At 38.1% G+C, this 6,972-nt stretch overlaps 1 pseudogene; it reads right to left on the reverse strand.

Moving 5' to 3' along the window:
• Positions 1-1,443: 1,443 nt before the first annotated feature.
• LOC103014206 (dnaJ homolog subfamily B member 6-like) lies at positions 1,444-2,178 on the reverse strand (annotated as a pseudogene).
• Positions 2,179-6,972: the final 4,794 nt, after the last annotated feature.

Raw genomic sequence — 6,972 nt, forward strand, 5'->3', positions numbered from 1 at the left:
ATTTTTCCAAAGAAGACATACTGATGGCCAATAGGCACATGAAAAAATGCTCAGCATCACTAATCATTAGGGAAATGCAAATAAAAACCACAATGAGCTATCACCTCATACCTGTGAGAAGGGCCATCATCAAAAAGATGAGAAATAACAAGTGGTGGCAAGTGTGTGGAGAAAAGAAAACCCTAGGACACTGTTGGTGGGAATGTAAATCGCTATAGCCACTATGGAAAACAGTATGGAGGTTCCTCATAAAACTAAAAATATAACTACCATATAACCCAGCAATTCCACTCCTGGGTATATAGCCAAAGAAAATGAAAACCCTCATTTGAGAAGATATATGCACCCTAACATTCATAGCTGAGTTACTTATAATAGCCAAGATGTGGAAGCAACCTAACTGTGCATCAACAGATGAATGGATAAAGATGTGATATATGTATATATCATCTATATCTATATATAGATGATGTATATACACAATGGAATATTACTCATCCATTAAAAAATGAAAATTTACCCTTTGCAACATGCATGGACCTGGAGGGTATTATGCTTAGTGAAGTAAGTCAGAGAAAGACAAATACTGTATGTTTTCACTTATTTGTGGACTCTAAAAAATAAAACAAAACAAATGAATATAATAAAACAGAAGCAGTCTTACAGATACAGAGAACAAATTAGTGGCTATCAGTGGGGGGAAGGGGAGAGGGAGGGGCAAAAAAGTTGAAGGGGATTAAGAGGTACAAACTAGTAGGTATAAAATACATAAGATACAAGGATGTAATGTATAGTACAAGGTATATAGGCAATATTTTATAATAAATTTATATGAAATATAATTTATAAAATATCAAATCACTATATTTTATGTATGAAACATATAATATTGTAAGTCAATTATACTTCAATAAAATAAACAATTGTCAAAACTTACTAAGTTGCCAGCATTCATGCACACTAGAAAATATCCTCAATTTATATTAATTAAACCAGAAATGCATTACTATTAATGCATTAATATCTTCCACTACTAAATACTGAAAAAATTGAGATTATTTTTGTGGAAGATTCATCCTGGCAATGTTAACTTCACAGCAGGCTGACACTACTTAGCTCACATTTCAAACACAATAGAAAGGCAGGTCTATGCTAGTGTTAGTGTAGGAAAGAGCCACAGGCACCCTGGGTTACATTTAATAGAAAACAAAGTGCATGCAGAGATTCACAACAATTTTAAAGACCAAAAAAATGGTCCTATTATGTGGTCCCAACAATAAACTGAAAGTTTATGACCAATAGTGGTTTGGATGAGCTGTTTACAAATACTTTAGGTACAGTTATACTGAAAGATAGTTCATTTGGCATCTTAAAAAAAAGTTCCTATCAATCTTCAGATGGAACTTGTTATAGTTAACGTTTCTGTTAAGTGCACGCATTGAATTACTTGTTATCCAAGCATAGCAGCTGCTCCTTACAATTTAGCCTTAAGGACTTTAATTGGTCATCTTCAACATCTACTCTTTCTTGACCATTCTCGACAATTCTCTTTGTAGTGATTTTTCTGCCATTAACAATTTTAGAAGTTGATATAGATTTGAAATTGTCCGTTCCACTACCGCCAAGTGATGTGGAAGAGAATGAAGTGAGGCCCTCGTGATTCAGGGAGGCAAAAGAAGTAAATCCGGTATCAAAAGAACCCCCCCCCCCCAAAATATGGAAAGCCACTGAAGGCAGAAAAAAGACTCTGTGCCTCAACTTCTGCTTCCTAGATCCCCAAAAAAGGCCTCAGATGTGTCTTTGAAGAAGTCCAATGAAAACGGACCCCTTCCACCAAAAAATTCCCTGAAGACGTCATCTGGGTTATGGAACGTTTAACCAAACTGAAAGGGACTGTTAAAATGACTTCCACCTGCACCTTCACCATTTAACCCTTCCTTGCCATATTTGTCATAGATATCCCGTTTTTAAGCATCTGATAACACCTCATAAGCCTCAGCTACTTGTTTGAATTTTTCTCTCTGCTTATTCTTTATTCTCAGGATTTTATCTGGATGCCACTTTAGTGCTAGTTTCCGATATGCCTTTTTTATATCCTTAAAAGGCTGAGTGATGTCTCTGCACGCCTAGAACTTCATAGGAGTCCACCACGTTTTGACGGGCTGTTGAAAGGAGCATGCGTTTCTGCTTTTAAGGTCATCTACGTGGGACCTAGGATGTGGGAGCCGGTGGCAGGAAGACAAAGCAATGGGGCGTGGCCCGGGTGTCCCCTCTGCTCATGCACCGCTGAGCTGGTAATGGTGGCAGCCTGCTGTTTCTCATGATTTAGTCTTATATGCCTCTGCCTTTGTGCATGATATCCATTCTAGCTGAAAATTGCATCCTCTCAATTTCCCAAACCTCTTAGCCTGGTGTGGTAACCAGACTCTGTGCTGGCCTCCAATAAATCATGCCTCCCGAGTATTTATTGATACATACTTGTGTGTTTCCACCCACAGTGACCCATGTGTAACCAATAAATTGTGTTGGACGTGATACTGCCTGACTTCCAAGGCTAAGCTATAAAAAGCCTTGCAGCCTCCACCTTGATCTCTTAGAGCACTCGTTCTTGGAGCACAGAGTCACCTTGTAAGGCTCCACTTACCCTGTTGGATAGATCTTATGGAGAAGCTCTGAAACTTCACAGAGAGAGGGAGGATTCTAGCTGAGACCTGTCTTTAAAGCCATCTCCTCCAAGGTACCAGGCATGTGAGTGAAACTGTCTTGCAGCCTACCAACCAGCCCAGCTACTAAGTAGGTACCTAAATTATGAAATAATAAAATACCTGTTGTTTTAAGTTTTAGAGATAGTTTGTTACATTTCAATAGATAACTGGAACACCTGGCTAATTTTTGCTCTTCCTTCAAGGGTTAGTTTAAGTATTACCTCTAAGAAACGCCCGATTTACCTTTTTAATTCCCCTTCCCAGTTTGAGTTAGGTGTAGGTCTTCTTTGCTCCCATGCCATATGAGCACTGATTACACTTCATTGTACATTTCTGGGTTTGTGCTAACTGCCCCACTAGACTGTGTCCTCCTTGACGGTGTGTCTTATTTCTCTTTGTGAAAGGAGCTTGTCCTAGTACTAGGCACATAGTGGCTATTCAAAATGTTGACTAAATCACAGAATCTCAGGGTTGGTGGGACTTTAGAAGCCATTTAAAACAACCCAAATTGATCTGCCAAGTGTTTGTCCATCCAGCCTGTGTTGGAAGCCTCTCCCATGATGAGAATTTACTACTTCCTGAAGCAGGTTATCACATCTTTAAATAGCTCAGACTGGTAGCACTTGCTTGTCAGCTTAACTCTTGCTCTAATCACTTTTTCATCCCAGCTCTTCTCAGGGCTCATGGACTTGTTAATATGTTTATTTGTGCTCACTTGTACACTGTCAACATTTTTTCAGCCTTTTAAATGTTTGTGTCATGTGTATCTAATTGTATTACAAGCTTGAAAAAAAAAAGGGGGGTTGTCTTAAATGTGTTTAATTGTCCCCTGCTGGAATGTGCTGCATTCAGAAGTAACTCAGTTTATGTTCTTAATGTCCTAGTTAAGGGCATGGGCTCTGGGGTCAGAAGTTGGGTTCAAATACTGACACTACCACATATTAATATTATGTGAAAATAGATAAGTCACTTGGTCTAAATAAGTCTGTTTTCCCATCTGAAAAAAAATAACTTCCTTGTATATTTGTTGTGAAAATTGGTGCACATAAATGGTGCTTAGCTAGAACCTAAAACTATCAGAAGCTCAATAAGTATTTATGACTCATAACTATTATAGAAACACAGTGCCAGTTGACCAAATTAAGCATTCTTTCTCATATTGAGCATTGGATAACTTCCTGGTTTTCATTTGTCTTACATGTTTATCTCACCTTTGCCTGGCTGCTTTCCCTATAAAAACTTTACTATAGTGGCATTCAATTTTTAAAGCTTATCTACTCATATGGCAGAAGATTCAAATTTGCAAATAAGCCCATCTATGCACAAGATGATAGGTGCTTTTGTCAAAACCTTAGCTGAGCTTTGATTGCAAATGGTTTTATGACTATGTTTCACTTGCAAAAGAAAAAATGTAACATTGTATAGACAAGTCCATGATCTAATTTCATTGGTAACAACATCCAAACTCATACCATAAAGAAATGAGATATTATTCTCTTGATTTCAACCTAGTTATGTGACTCCTCTAGATATCAGATTCCTGTTACGTAAAACATGTAAAATAATCATTTCTTATTTACCTAGGGGGCAGATGTTGCCTTCCAGGTGGGAAGACATCAACTAGTATAACACACCTGGCCACTATTCCTTACTCATCCTTAACTGGGGATGGAAGAGGAATGAATTACTTGATTGGTGACTTTGGATGCAGAAATTACGCACGCATAGTGTAGCAATTTCCTGTCCCCTGCTTCTCTTCTCCAGGGACTGGCTCCATTTTTTTCAAGTCTAATCCTGCTAAATGGTTAAGTCTATAATTAATTCTGGGATTCAGATTATGAAATTCACTTGGCTTTAGAAGTACCATATTCTTTTTTTTTTTTTTACTAGCTGGCCTACTCCTACTCATTTTATTTATTTATTTATTTATTTATTTATTTATTTATTTATTTATTTATTTATTTATTTATTTTTGGCTGTGTTGGGTCTTCGTTTCTGTGAGAGGGCTTTCTCCAGTTGCGGCGAGCAGGGGCCACTCTTCATCGCGGTGCGCAGGCCTCTCACTATCGCGGCCTCTCTTGCTGCGGAGCACAGGCTCCAGACGCGCAGGCTCAGTAGTTGTGGCTCATGGGCCTAGTTGCTCCGCGGCATGTGGGATCTTCCCAGACCAGGGCTCGAACCCGTGTCCCCTGCATTGGCAGGCAGATTCTCAACCACTGCGCCACCAGGGAAGCCCATCATATTCTTGAATATCAGTTTTATGAGATATGAAGCTAATATTTTGTTGTCTAACTTGCTACTATGTGATACATCTCAACTGGCTCAGAACTTGAAAAGAGATTATTTTATTTATAGGGCTGCCTCAAAGACTCCAAAAGCAAGGGACTAGGTTTTCGTCATTTTTCTAGTTCTAGCACTTAGTACAGTGTCTGGCACATAGAAGGTACTTAAATTAATGCCTTATGGTTGAAACTCTTTTGAATAATATAAAGTGCTACATAAATAAATGGAAATATTTATTATTTAATTTATTAAGAAAAACAGCTGTGCTAGTAGATTTGTAAATTTCAAATTACCAAGAGACGCTATTACCACAACACAGCTGATGCCCCAGGAAATTTATATACCATTGTCTTAGTTAGTTCCAGCTGTTATAACAAAATATCACAGACTGGGTGACTTTTAAACAGCAAACATTTCTCATGGTTCTCAAGACTGGAAGACCCAGATCAGAGTGCAGCATGGTTGGGTGGAGGCCCGCTTCTGGGCTGCAAACTTCTTGTTGTATTCTCACATGGTGGATGGGGCGAGCTAGCTTTCTGGGGCCTCTTTTATAAGGGAACTAATCCCATTCATGAAGACTTGGCTTGCATGACTTAATCACCTCCCCCAAACCCCTCCTCTTAGTACCATCACCTTGGGCATTAGGTTTTCAACATAAGAATTCTGGGGTGGGGGGGGGGCACAAACATTCAGACAACAACCATGAACTATGCTCCAAAAGATTTTTTAGGTAGAATGGAGAGCCCAGTCTTCCTGCACATATTACAGATTGGAAAATTTAGGTACAAAGTAGTTATACAATTTGCGTACACTCTCGCAGCAAGCTTATAGCCATGTTTGGAGTAGACCTTTATTAGCTAGTCTGGGTTCTTATTTTGAAACTCTGTGGAATATACTGAGACCACATCTGTAAGCTTTCAAATCACTATGTGGACACCAGACTTATTTACAAGTCCATTTGGAGGATCAGAAATAGTTGGATACGTTCTGGAATCTTTGGATCACAAAGTCATTGAAACAGTTTCGATGGAAAATAGATTATCACAATTAAAGAGAGGTGTGAAGTTTTTGATTGTTATCAGGAGAGTAATTACCAGCAAATTGCTACATTTATAGAGACAGCAACAGATGTGTGACAGCTGGGTTAATGGAACATCTGGTAGGCCTTTTTCTTTATAATTCCATGTGCATAGTATGGAAAAGAAAGCAGGTGTGACCAGTCAATTGTCAAATGAAAAGAATAAATAGCACCTGGAGAGTGTACTAATCTAAACTTAATGGTTTATTTTTCTTAGCTTGCAAGATAATCTAGCAATCAATTTTTGACGGTGTGGTAGTAAATTTTATACCTAGAGAGCACATGCTATTATAAAAGTATATGGCAAAATTTGCTATAGCATTTCCTATTTTTAGCCTTTATGTGAAGGCTTTGCAAAATAAACATTGATATCAATTTCTGAAGCCACACCCCATCCCAGCACTACTGTGTATAAAAGTAAATGGAACTGAAGTCAACCACTGACTTGGGCTGCTAGAATATTCACTAAATCTTTTTTTTTTTTTTGAATTTTTGAATTTTATTTTATCTATTTTTTTATACACGTTCTTATTAGTTATCCATTTAATACATATTAGTGTATATATGTCAATCCCAATCTCCCAATTCATCACACCACCACCACCACCCCCGCCACTTTCCCCCCTTGGTGTCCATACGTTTGTTCTCTACATCTGTGTCTCTATTTCTGCCCTGCAAACAGGTTCATCTGTACCATTTTTCTAGGTTCCACATATATGCGTTAATATATGGTATTTGTTTTTCCTGTCTGACTTACTTCACTCTGTATGACAGTTTCTAGGTCCATCCACATCACTACAAATAACTTAATTTCGTTTCTTTTTATGGCTGAATAATATTCGATTGTATATATGTGCCACATCTTCTATATCCATTAATCTGTTGATGGACACTTAGGTTGCTTCT

The sequence above is a fragment of the Balaenoptera acutorostrata genome, chromosome X, assembly GCF_949987535.1.
Source record: "Balaenoptera acutorostrata chromosome X, mBalAcu1.1, whole genome shotgun sequence".
NCBI classification, from domain to species: Eukaryota; Metazoa; Chordata; class Mammalia; order Artiodactyla; family Balaenopteridae; genus Balaenoptera; species Balaenoptera acutorostrata.